At 39.4% G+C, this 13998-nt stretch overlaps 1 protein-coding gene across 1 annotated transcript in view; it reads right to left on the bottom strand.

The window, feature by feature from the left end:
• The window catches only part of LOC139735570 (kynureninase-like), a 76329-nt gene that overhangs the window by 33954 nt on the left and 28377 nt on the right, over positions 1-13998 (bottom strand). The gene's annotated exons all lie outside the window — the stretch shown is intronic.

Below are 13998 nucleotides of genomic sequence, written 5' to 3'. Positions count from 1 at the left end.
TTGAGTGCACCATTGCCATGGCGAAAAAACACGGAGGAAAAACTTTAAAAAGCCGGCTGATGTACACCACAGAATACCATGCCATCAAGGCAAATCTTGGGTGGTGGGGGGTGGTGGGGACACATAGAACGTATGCCCTTGTTAATACCCACCCACTCCCTGTGTAAGCTGAAGCTCTTCAAAATCATCCCCAGAACGGATTAGGCCATGGAAAACAACATCAAAATGAATAATGACCCATTTGATTGTTACTAAACCTAAATATGATTTAGGTTTAGTAACAATTAACCTAAATTATAATTCTCATTATTCTGCATTTCAAGATAATTGGCGCAGACCATAAGTTTGTTTTCCAAATAATTGAGTACCATATGGCACAACCAGCATTTATGACACAAGTACCGTCATACTATATAGTGAATATCACATCATGTGTACTATCAAACACAGGCAACCCTTTATGTAGACGCTCGAACATAATTATTCAATTACACAATTCAAGATTTTTTTTTTACTTCTATCGCTACATGTCTGGTTGCTAATTTTCCTTCTTGGTTTTTATTTCATTTTTTTCTAAACTGTGTAGTTTAACTGTGAAGGTTTCTTTTATTCCTTTGACAATGGCTTGAAGTGTGTTTATTTTAATTGTTGCCTGCATTCTCCTAGTTATCGTCTACTATGACATTTTGATTGTTTATTTGGTACAAAATGATGGTCTGCCCGATCAGAAGAGGGTTGTTATGTGGCAAATTCATTGATGCAGTGTTTCTTAGATGTCGTGCGGGCTTCAGTGCTTTTGTTGGGATTCTCTGTGCAGAATAGTGAAAAAATAAAATAGAGAAGCTAGATCAAGCTCACAGCTGAGCTGAAGGCAAGAAGCCAAACTTTGAGTTATATGCATTGACCCGTTGAGGACGAGTCCCAAGTATATTGGGGCAAGTGTCTATGGGAATATGCGTGTTGCCGCAAAATTAGCCTGTCCTCAATGGGTTACGCAGATCTATGAAAAGGCAAGGAAAATCATGTATATATTTTTTTCAAACAAATATCAGGATTTTCTAGTTACTTTATCAAATACATAAAATGGTTCCTGGCCAGTAGTGACCATAAATTTTTCAACTTTCAGGACCAGACATCCTGGCCAGCTGGTGGGGCATCACAGCCACATGCCTCCTGGTCTCTGTGTCATTCTAGCACTGTACTACACAGTGCCAATGTAAACCAGCAGAATTCATTCTATGCCATATAGCACGTGTAAGCCACAATTTTTGCTTCGTGACTAGATTCACATAAAACTTTTAGTTTCTCAGAAAAAAAAACAACAAAATGCTGGCTGTTGCCTGCATGTCCACAGGGAGCAGGTATTTCAGACCTGATTCTTACTTTATCAAAGACGATCCAGTCTTGCATATTAAAAACTGCATTAAATAGATTCTGTTCCGTATTTCCACGCCTGATGTTTTCCCCATCTTTCTTTTGCATCCTTTGTCACTCTACCTACACATGTACCTTTTAGTTTCTAGCAGAGTTGGTAATGTCTTTACACCACATGTTCTCATTGTTGTGAAGTGAAATGCTACCCTGCGTTACAAAACCAACCAAAAGTCGCCAGACACGGAATGTTTTTTCAGTTGCACGGAAGGTATAGTATTGGTTGAGGAGGGAATTCAGTATTTAACATTTTGCAGATATATAGAAACCATTCTAAATGAATTAGTATACAATTCTAAGGGGAACTGAAAGTTTACCGGTATTTGATGAAAATCGGTTTTGAAATGACTGAGATACAGCAAGGTAAAACAAAGAGATCGTAACAAAAGCCGCGGCCTGTCACATTTTGTTAGGACTGTTTTTTCTTTTTTTGGATATCTCAGCCATTCCAAGACCAATTTTCATCAAATAAACTTTGAATTCCTCTATCAAAGAATTACATCTTTTCCATATTTCTTGGGAGGTTTCTCATTACCTCACATACACATACACAACAAATAAGTTGGAAACCTGCAGCCCCATCTCAACCAAAACTGTAAAATAAACATCCCTTTAAAGGGTGTGTACAGTTCTGGTTAAGGTGAGGATTTAGCTTTTAATGTTTTGCAAGATATTCAGAAACCACTCTATGAGATGTCAAAGAGCATGCAATTCCATGGCGTATCAAAAGTTTATTTGATGAAAATCGGTTTTGAAATGGCTGAGATATCCAAAAACAATGTGAAACAAAGAGTTGTGGCATGTCGCCTTTTATTATTATCACTTTTTTTGATATCTCAGCTATTTGAAAACCAATTTTCATCAAATAAACGTTGAACCCTTCTTAAAATTACATGCTCTTTCATATTTCATAAGAGGTTTCTCATTATCTCACTTTGGAATGTGCAAAACATGAATCCCCACCTCAACCAGTACTGTACAGTCCCTTTAATTAAGGGCAGATTTTGAAAGAGCAGACTCTGAGCTTAAAATGCACTGGATTTCCTAACCTGTCTAAATACTAGAGACAAAGAGAACACTCTTGAAAAGTGTTTACTAAAGAAAGAGGCTTTGAAGTATATGGCTTATTCAAGTGCTTTATCTCCCCAAGTTGGGCACTGTGCAAAGAATGGGACAAAAAACAGGAAGTAAAATTCTGTGATAACCACAATGAATGGATTATTGGATTAAGCTGAAAGTTGTCACACTCATTAAAACTTTAAATATATACTAGCACTATCCTTTCAAAAGTTATCAGAGTTGAAAGTGAACAGTATGGGGTTTTTATGAAATGAACAGGGGTCTGTAAGACATACTAATCACACTCTTCCAAAGAAATAATGTTCTGTAAAAACTGCTCAAAACACAATTTCCCATTGGTTTTATAAATCTAAACTTTAAAACGAAGTAGAGGAAGAATTGTTCTTCAAGAAAACATAGAAAACTTAATGTTGATTAGGTTCACAAATTTCACCTCAAATTTTGAGTACTCATGCAAAATCAGGGTGTGTGACTTTTTGTTGGTTTTGTGATGCATGGTCACAAATGAACTCACTTTAAATATATATGTGCATGGCTCTGATCATGGGTACCCTTCATCCTGCAATATTTTTAACATCCATAGAATTGTGCTGACCGCACCAAGGTGCTATTTTCTGATAAAGATTTAACAAAATAAAGCTAAGGAAGCTGTAAGACTAGTTTCGTAATATTTAGAATATTTTTGTATTTACAGCCATTTTTAGATTAAAAAATGCAGTGTTTTGGCTTTTTAAATGTAACATTAAAAACAGCACAATTACATGCCCATCATTAAAAGGAAGGATTGTGCTTTTGTTGGGCATTTGATGAATAAAATGTATGAAGTAGTACAGTACAAAAAAAAAATTATATTGAGAGCATGCCATATGCTCTTCAAATAAAAATATATGGATGAATTAATATTTAGGGTTTTGTTCATAACTTTTGGCATCCACCAAACATATATAAATAAATCACACAATTGCAGTTGATATTGCAATAGCTGTTTTGTAATATAGCATTCAAAAGAGATCAGAGTAACAGTCCAACAATTAAAAAAGGTTTTTATTCCCCATTACTCTGATATTAAAAATATACTATCACTTGCAACATCACTTGAATTTTTAGTGTCCACAGTTATGAACATAATACAGCCCTATTCTGAAGTAATGGAAAATCATTTTCTAAACTTTTGTATCACCAGGGATTGCTTTCATAAAAATATAAGAAAATATTACTTCACATATAAGCATTTTACATCTTTTTATAAATTTTTCATCAAGTACGAAGGTGGACATGGTTATGAACAAGAGGTATGAACGTAAGATTCAGTTTTTATTTAATATCAATGTCAAAGTTATGTAGCTATTTCTTAACAATTCTGAGCTATTCTGTCTTTTTTCAGGATAAAAACACAAACTACTAATGATTTTATGTGTTGTATACTACATATTGTTGTACAGTCAAACCTGTCTATAGCGGCCACCCAAGGGAGACGGAAAAAGTGGCTGTTATAGACAGGTGGCCGCTATAGACAGGTAATCCAACTTTGTGTGCATTGCTTACATGTACATGTATCATCATTGTATCCTTACATGTACATACAGTGTATGTGTGTACGTATGCATACACCGTTCGTTTCATGCATTTAACCATGGCGGTGTATATGAAATTGTTGCACAGTAGCATGTTTATTGTCGTGAAGAATCGTGCATTATTAGGACTGAATGAGGGATGAATGCAGCGGTGGCGATCACTGAACGTTGCTCGCACGGCTAAACAGAAAAATACGCTGAATTATCGGCTTGGCTACGGCTCCATTGGGTGTTTGGCCGCTATAGACAGGTTAATATCTCCCGCGGGAAACAAAATTTGTGGCCGCTGGCCGCGTTAGAGAGGTGGCCGCTATACACAGGGTCTTTAACAGGACATTTCTCTCGGGGGGATTTTGCAGTGGCCGCTATAGACAGGTGGCCGCTAAGGCAGGTTTGACTGTACTTCCTTTCATCTCTTCCTTATGTTCATAACCTGGACACCACGTCCGACAGTTATGAACAAAATGACAACTTCATACAATTAAAACATTTATCTTAAAATTAATCTTGTAAAATTAATTTGATTTTAAGTCGTTATTTCTTTAGTCTTAACTAGTTTCTTGTAAGTTCTGATGCATAAGAGTAATCTGTTTCTTTAAAATAACCATCAGTAGTGTCCTACATTTATGAACGTAATCTCTTTTGACAACAGCAAATTCTTACGGTGAAAAAGAATAAGAATGATTACAACTTTAGTTATGTTATATGTTGGTCCACTCCATTACCTTTGTTTATTGAAATGTTGTTAATGGGGATATGATATCAATTTAGGGATGTTTGCTAAATTTCTTCAGCACAGGTCACAAAATCTGAATGTTCATAACTATTGTCCAAAATGGATTCAATCACTATGCTTTGGTGAAGATGCAAATCCCTGAATTTCTGGTATATGATGATATTCATAGCAATTATCAACTAATATATCACTGAAGTTTTTTCTGAACTGCTTCCATAAATGAATAAAAATAAACAAAAACAGGAAATGGACATGGAGTTATGAACAAAAGACACTTGATGTTTTGATGTTTGATTACATGTGCACTGCCCATGGAACAGCTCTTAAAATTGGTGTGTGAGTAATACAGGGTGTAAGGAAGATTGTAAGGAGAGAATCAGTTTCATTCCAAGAACTTCATTTTTGACCCCATATGTTACACTTTGGGTACCCATGATTGGAGCCATGCACATATGCTATTTTTCTTACACCGTATTCTCTTCTTCCTTGGATACGAGAGTGGTCCTGAAAAAAAAAAAGGAGAAAAAAACCCCTAATTCTCTTGAGTTTGAGTAGGTCCCTTTGAGGATCACACTCATATACCCAAGAAATAATACAGGGTGTGCTATGAAACCACCCACCACTAAATGCATTTTACTGTGAATATAAAATGCACACTTATTCTGTGGGAGTGTTGTAACTGGGACATCTCCAAGTAGGCCTCTCTTCATAATCGATTCACATTAAAAGTCACTCATTTCATATCCTGAGAAGTATTAAAGAGGTCATTTTAACACCATTTCTGAAATGAGGTGCCATTGCAGCTCAGTGGATAAGGCCACAGGCCATCAATCACAAGGTCCAAAAAAAATTTGAGTCTTCTTTGCAGCTCTACAGGAAAGGCACTGTATCCTCACTGCCTAGTCTTTTGGAGGGGACTTGCAGCCAGCTAGTGCTCCTGTGGCTGCTTTAATACTGGAGCCCCATTTTCAGAGAGCCTTTCAAATCAGAGTTACCGCGACAATGTCTGGGCAATCTCTTTTTCTCTCTGCCTGTTAAGACCATCCACGCAAAATGTTGCTCGGATATTGTCGTGATAACTTTCACCAAATTCCACCCTAGCCAGTTGGGTAATATTATCCCAAAGTTACCCAAACATTAGCCCATCATTACCCCCAACATTACCCAGACATTAACATTGCCATGATACACCATTAACACGTATACGCAATAATTTAGACAGAGAAGTTTTTCGAGGTGTGTCTGTTAACCCATCCCCGTCACCTCCCACAAAAAACGTGGTTTTTATTATTTATGACCAAAAGAGGGCGTCCTAGGACCTCAGGCTTGGCCAGGAGCTGTAGAATAATTTTAGCCAATCACAGAGATCCTTACTGGGACTCAGAAAAATAATTTATGCAAAGAAACATATTTTAGAATGTCTCTTATTGGCCAAAACACCTGCCAGGGGTTCGAGCCTGCTGAGAAACTAATCAATATTCATGTTTACAGCGCGCATGTATCTTTGTTGCCCCAGCAACTGCAGTGATTTCTTACGCGCGGTATCGTGATATCGATCTCCTCATAGAGTGCTTGACGATATCTCCTGAATTGTGTGTGTACGTGTACTGCTATGCTATGCTTATGCTGGGGCGGGCACGGGGGTGTGTGTGCCGAATTCCATTTACGTTAGTGAGTGTGGGTAACTTCTCTAGGTTTCCCGTCCATTTCTCTCTCTCTTTTCTCTCTTTTGCTTTCGTATCATTCTATATCTTTCATTCTCAGAGAACAATCGTACTTCTGAGAGTGTTTTGTTCATTTTTTCTAAGTGATTATCTCGTTTGCAACAATTTAGAGGTGAGTTTTTGTCCTAGTGTTTGTTGAGTTTTTTGATTGAACACGATGTAGCTTATCTACGTATGTGCGCATAACATCGTAGCTTGTGTGGTACCCACTCGTTTGTTTTCCGTGTAAGCATTTTTGCCGTAGTGTCTTCATCGTTCGTCTTCCAAGCATCGTGTTTTCACCCTAGTTTTTCTCATCGTAGTTTTTTACCTCGATTTTTTTTTTGGGTGCAAGATGTTCTGTGTATTTTTTTCTACGGTAATATGCCATCGTTGATGATCTTCGTGTATTCATTACTAGTTTTTCACCTCCGTTTCATTTTTGTGTACAACTAATGTCTGACGTGGCGTAGTTACAACTATGTTTAGAGCTAGTAGTTAGCTAGGTCTGCGATGTCTGTATCGTTTGCTGATATGTTTTGTGAGCTGAGAGTGACTATGATGGGAGTGATATTCAGGGTTTTGCTGTGGTTGAGGTGATGGCAAGATGTAATTTATTTTGTGTAACCATGTATGACATTGATGATGGCGAGTAAAACTACGACACGAGTAACCTAGCCTAGGCCAATGCAAATGACGAGAGCTAGAGTGACACTGAAGAAACGGGGGCTGATGCTCGCTCGTGCACGGGAGTGGTCTAGAGACCTGCATTACAGTTGTGTATTTATTTTTTTTTTCCTTTTTCTTATTCACTCGGGTATTGTGCTACCAAAATTCGTGTCTCTGAAGAAACTCAACCAAAAGCTTGACAACAAGTTTGCATCAGGTCTATTCTGTAGTACTAGCACTAGGTTCTAGATCTAAATCATTATGGCGATGCTAATTTAGTTTTCATTTAGAACTCGATGAAATCCATTTTCTTTGCTCATTTTTCAACTGATAAATTATTTAGAACTGTACTTAAATTCTGATGTACTGCATTCACCATTGTAATAAAAAAGAGCCTGCTGATCAGGTGTTTCATTGTATCCTTTTCATTTCCTCCCTATCCTTTTGGTTTCCTTCCTGTCACTTTCTTCTTCGACCCTGGATGGAAAAAAAAAATCCCATCTTGCCATGTAAAGACAGAATACATAACCATCATGAAATATCATGACATTGAAGTAATAATAAGAAATATTCAAGTGACCAAAATACTTGTTTGTGAAAATAAATAACAAATGAAAGGTGATTTCTTATGGAGCAGTTCTTTCAAATGTCAAACAGCTTCGATAATGAAGCAAGTGAAATCTGAAAACTATCCTGGCAACAAGTTGAAATTGATAGGGAATTCTGACAAAAACTGTCACACCATTTGATGTTTGAATTTGTCTTTTTATTGGATGAGGTTATAAAACTAAGTGCCGCCGATAAAATAACAATCCTCTCAATTTGAACAAGAGCAGTAGGGTGGTACACTAGTACGACTCAGTAAACAGCTGATTATTTATGCATCGTATCCATGGGCAACTGCGGGGTAACTGCAAGAAGGCGCAGGAAATTAGACTTGAGTCAAGAACGACTATTTATTATTATTTTTTTATTCAAACTATTTTTTTTCTTGGACTAAAAAAAACCCCCAAAATATTTCATATTACGCTTCTAAAATATAAAATGAATATATGAAGTCTTTTTATCGTGATTTTATGAAGAATTAGAATTATTAAAAAAATATAGATACTAGACGGGCTGAACAAGGAAGTCTAATTTCACCCCAAGAATTTGCAACACACCGCATCTCGGGTGCATTCCTAGCGTTCTTGCCGCACTCTCACGATCACCTAGCTAGGCCATGTGCACAAGCCAGTCACATGTTCACAGTACACACGTTGTTAGCCAGTTCACCGATCTCATTCCTGATCTCGTGCGTGTAGAAAATTCTCTCAAAACTAAGCCAGACATGATTTTGGAACATACATTACAATGTCAAGACCTTTTCAGTGGACTTTGAATTCGCTATTTGTCTGTTTTAGCTCTTGAATGTACGACTTCGAACGTCCGATTTGTTTTTCACTACACCACGTGGAGTCCCGGGTTTTCTCAGCCCCATGCTTCTCCACACATGCACGTCAAACTACTAGTAGCACTGTGTACCTTTGTACACACACAAGCCATCGCGATCGAAGTTTGAGCGATAGCGATAACATGTGCGGAGCAGACATGCGGATTTCAGCACAGGGTAAATGAGTAGTTGAACGTATCACGATTGTATAACAAATCTTTTTGTATGTCTCTGCAAATTTGAATTAGGCTATCTCAGCATAGATGGATTATGATACATTACAAAATAGATTAGCCATAGCAAGAACTTGCTTACATGAGAGTTATTAGATAACGTTGCAAAATGAAAACCCCGTCATTGAATGGAATGTTCTAGAGCTATCTCGGGGGCGGGGGGGTGGGGCTCGAGGACATTATGGACACGTCGATTCGCAAGTGGGTTAGATGTGATTACAGATGGCTTGAAATGAAGAGGATTTATCAATGAAATACACAGAAACAATATTTTTTCATAATTCCTGCACAATTTATTATTTCTTTTCACAAAATTCACATAAACTAGTGCTGTATTGAGTCAACTAAGTGCATATTAGCACGAGTGTACACGCATCATCCCTCCTGCCTAGTGGGAATGACACAGGCAGTTTTTTCCATGACGTATGAATGCTCTTCGCGTGTAGATCGCGCCGTAGGGAAGATCGCGCCCAAGTTCATGGCCAACTTACTAGGCAGGCACGATATTACAGATTACACAGAGGCCCGTACGTGGATGGGTTAAAACGGTACTCCTCCCTCTCTCCTGCAGTTTTATTACCTGGCGTGAGGAATTTTGTTCTCTGGATGTTGTCAGGGTAAAGTATGTTAAAACAGGGTGTTACCGGCATACTCCAGTGCTTCCCAAAAAAGCCAAGCAGATATAAATCAGACTTTTTTGATTCAATTCAACTCCACTCCTGTACAAGGGCATGTCCACAAAAGCATCCACATGCACTTTAATAGAATTATTCTATGGTTCATTAATTTTGCACTGCCTAGGATACCTTGTTTGAGTTTTCCAGGATTGCACACCACGAGCTGATGGAGGCTGCCCCCATTGTGTAAAAAACAACAACTTTAGAAACAACATGCATGGGGATGGTATACCAACAAAAGCACTGTTCAGGTCCTGCAGTAAGTTCACACATTAATTTTACATTTTGATTTTACAGTTTGTCTTCATGCACCCCACTAGAGACAACTACTGCAAAAGTGGATATTTTCGTGTGACGAATTTTTCGCGCTTGGCCAGGTAAGAAGAATTTCGCATGTTTTTAATTCCGCAGAATCAAGACATCCCACACAGGATCATGGCAAGCAAAAATATTTGTGTGCTTTTATTTTCCCGCTAGTTTCTGGTTGCGCGAAATGCGTGAAAATTTCATCACTTCGGTGATCCATTGCATTTATACCCAAGTTGAATTATCCTTCGGGTTTATGCCAGTTTTAAGTGTGTGTGTGTGTGTGTGTCACACACAACACACTGCTATAGCTTCTGACTATTCGAGCATTGAGAATTTAGGGTTTCTGGGATGAACACTGAACTAGGGCTTTCTACAGCTCAGTCGGTAGGGCACCGGGCTAGCAATCCGGAGGTCTCGGGTTCGAATCCCGATGGAATCCCATTTTCTTTGCTCAATTTTTCAAAATTTCAACACCGCGAAAATGTCCACTTTTACAGTACAAGGAGTGGCTGTCCTGATAATGTTGATCATGAATTTGATCCTCCCCCTTGTGCTCAACAGGAGACCAAATGTGCTCTGACAATGGATGCTACATTGGTATAAAGTGGTCTATTGGGAAACAAAAATGTTTTTATTCTTGACAATCTCTATGTGGGGAGAATTTCCTCACAAACTGCACCAGGCCATAACATTTCCCATTCGGTCATTATGAGATGACCCCACAGGACATATGGCAGAAGGGAAATAAAACTTCGTCCGGATGGATGGAGGTCAGATTAAAATGGGACAAAAACTCTTTGACACACACACACCAGATCCACACATCTGATGAGCTTTAGAACATGCGGCTCACAAGAGCCAATCCAGCTCTGTGTTTGAAGTGGTCCAAGTGTCGTCGCTCTCGATCACGGAAGGTAGCACCTTGCGGGATGGTTCTTCACAAAACATACGAAAGAATAATGGAAGTGACGCAATGACTGGTGACTGCCAGCAACTCGTGACTTATGCAGAGTACCTGTTGGCTGGATTTTGACAGATGAAAGTCTGTCTGGACTGCAAGTAGTAGTTATTATCAACAAATTTCATTGCATATTTGTACTACTCTCGAGTTTTCAAGCCCCTTGACAGTTTAGTAGGGTACTTGAGCACCCCCACAGATTATTTTTAAACGACTGATATGCAGGTATACATTATGGACACACACAAAGGTACACACACAAAAAAACCCAACAACAACAACACATGCACAAACACATAAATATCTACTGATGTATGCTTTATGAACTTACACACACATGCGTCACTATTAATCATGAGATGATTTGAGTGGTTGGTTGAACTATGGTCACTGTTTGCATTATACTGCACGGTCATGCAATATTACAACCACAAATTGTTCCGCACGAAATCAGTATCAAACCAAGGGTATGTACACTGTACAAGTGCTTGAATTGCATTACAAATGATGGATATTCTGCTATGCACTATTCTTAAAAGAAGACTGTACTGACATTTTCTAATCGTCTGATACTTCTAATCTACATTTTTTGATGCCTACAACTGGAAAGAGAGGATTCTAAAACCCAGGATAAGCCTAATGATTAAAAAAAAAATGAAAACGAGCAAGTCATGGAACGATCCACACAATTTGGCGCATGTCACAGGTGCTCAGTATGCACAACTCCGACTTTAGCAAGACGAACTACACATGTCAATTTACTGACGAGATCTTACGCGAAGTACTGCAAAAGCTGTTATTTAGTAAAATTGCGATATGGAGCTGAAATAAATATGTTAAACAATATTTATTGATTTTTAAAAGGAATCTCTTCAAAGCTTTTTATTTAGATAACACTTGTGGGGAATATTCCAGATATGTAAAATGAAATTGGCATCGTTATCCCAAGGTGCTGCCCATAGAAAACTGTGTGTTACACTAACTATGCATTGATGCGCGATATATGGTTCGACAGTTCGAACTATCTAACGTAGATGAGGGCTGAGTGATTCTTAAAATCTAAATCCAAATAGAGTCAACGGCAATCACGATTTACGCCTAGTCAGAAGAAAACGTCACCCAGTACACATAGACTCTAGACTAGAACTAGGACTAGGACTACTGAGCAGTCAAGGACCGAGTAGATTCTAGGTGGCAGTCCAAGTTTTGATGAGTACACTCACTCGCCGTTGACAGCAGGGCTGCCAACTCTCACGCAATCAGCGTGAGACTCACTCAATTCAACCAATTTTGACTGTCTCACTCTGATAAACGAAATCTCACGCTAAACCCCCAAAATGGAATGTAAAAAATAAACATAGCTCTAAATTCTCTGATATTCCGAATATCAATATGCCCATGCAAGCCCAAAGTTTCGAGATTTTCCTGCGCGGGTGTAAAGCTTAACCATTAGCCGGGTTCACACGTACACCAATTAGCGGGATACAAATCTCGAGATTTGCATCGCGATCGTCATCCCGAGTTTTTTGCACGTGTGGACAGAAAAAACCCAAAAATTAGCGGGATAAGCATCGCGATGCTAATCCCAAGAAATCTTGCGCTGGTTCATCAATTAGCGGGATAATTGGCCCCGCGCTGGTATGTGTGAACGGTCGGGATTAGAATCTCGAGTTTTTATATCCCATCATGCAATGCGCACATCACAACAGCGAGGCCTCTGCGAAGAGGTCCTTCACCTCTTTGGAGCACAACAACAAAGCGCGCGAACCACACCACTGACGCGTAAAAGACAAAGGTAAGTGCGCGCAGGCAGTGATAGAGAAGGGCGCTGTGTGACCCAGTTTGCAGGCTTTGCTGCTATCTCTATCGGCAATTAGCGGGATAATTCGGTACGTGTGGACGCTCGCCAAATTAGCGGGATACCGATCGCGATCGCTATCCCGCTAATTTGGTACGTGTGGACGCTCGCTAGCCGGGTTCACACGTACAAATTAGCGGGATGACGATCGCGATGCTCATCCCGAGTTTTTTGGCACAGCAGGCCGCCGCACACACGTACCAGGCGCTCAAAGTATAGCAGCCCCGGCCCAGAGGATCTTTCTTTCATCACATTTAGATGAGAGTGAGACTTTCATTCCTTCATCGTGCTGCTTGCATGTATGTATGTATGTATGTATGTACGTATGTATGTATACGTTCAAATCATGACTAAAGTATGCATCAGATTGCACCATGTAAAATGTAAAATTGTCAAAGCTCCCTACCGTGGAAGGGGGACACACCCCTTCCACACCACCCCCCCCCCCCTCGTTCGCTTCGCTCCCTCGCAATGTCTCACTCCGAACTCTCACTCAAGGTTGGCAGCCCTGTGACAGCTAGCTGTAGTTGTACGTGCAAAGTCCAGACTGCAAGGTCAAGATCTAGACCCTTGTGCTGCAGGCACTGTTGTTGCTGTGCTGAATTTTGTAGGTAAGGTATCTGCTTTACTGATTTCCAATGTTTCTGTAATCGAGATAAATCTCATGGCGGTCGTGTTTACACCAAGGTCTAGATCTAACAATTAGTTTTAGTAGGACACATATCTCGGAAGAGTGGCCTGACCACGTAGATACTAATTACGTTAACAGTGCCGCCGCTTCGCGATCCAAGCGCTGGTGTAGGTATATGGTTAGTGCTAGCGTATTTCCGTATCCATGTCAGATATCTCAAAATTCACTTTACCAAATTGCATCAAAATCACAGGAAATACTTTATGACTCATATATCCAATTGCTCACGCTAATTGGAACCAAATTGCAAGTCGGGAAGCGTAAGTTTTGTCGTCTGCTCTAACGTTAGTATGACTAAACATGAGTGATCGCGGCATCTAGGCCCTACCTGCCTGCGCACGCACAGACTGAAGTTAGCCAAGAAATTTCGTGAGACAAATCTTTCAAGTAATCGGGAGCAAAAAATAAATTTACAAATTATTTGTGGTAGGTTGAATGAAAAATATAGTTCCTAAATCACACAAGTCGCCACAATCATTACACTTTTGAGTTAAGTTCCCACGTGAATTCCCCGTTCACACAGTACTAGTCGGCTAACTTCAGTTCTAGAGTGTGCAGGTCGTGTTCGCCAAGATCTCTCGCGAAGAGTGAGTTTATTTTGAGTGACGACTTGAAAGTCGCCGTCGATACTGACACTTCCCGATTAC

This window comes from Diadema antillarum, unplaced genomic scaffold, assembly GCF_040938485.1.
Source record: "Diadema antillarum isolate AM-2024a unplaced genomic scaffold, OU_Dant_1.0 seq00000586_RagTag, whole genome shotgun sequence".
In the NCBI taxonomy this organism is placed as follows: domain Eukaryota; kingdom Metazoa; phylum Echinodermata; class Echinoidea; order Diadematoida; family Diadematidae; genus Diadema; species Diadema antillarum.
Note: the sequence above shows the minus strand (reverse complement) of the source record. Positions and strands in the feature narration are given on the sequence as shown.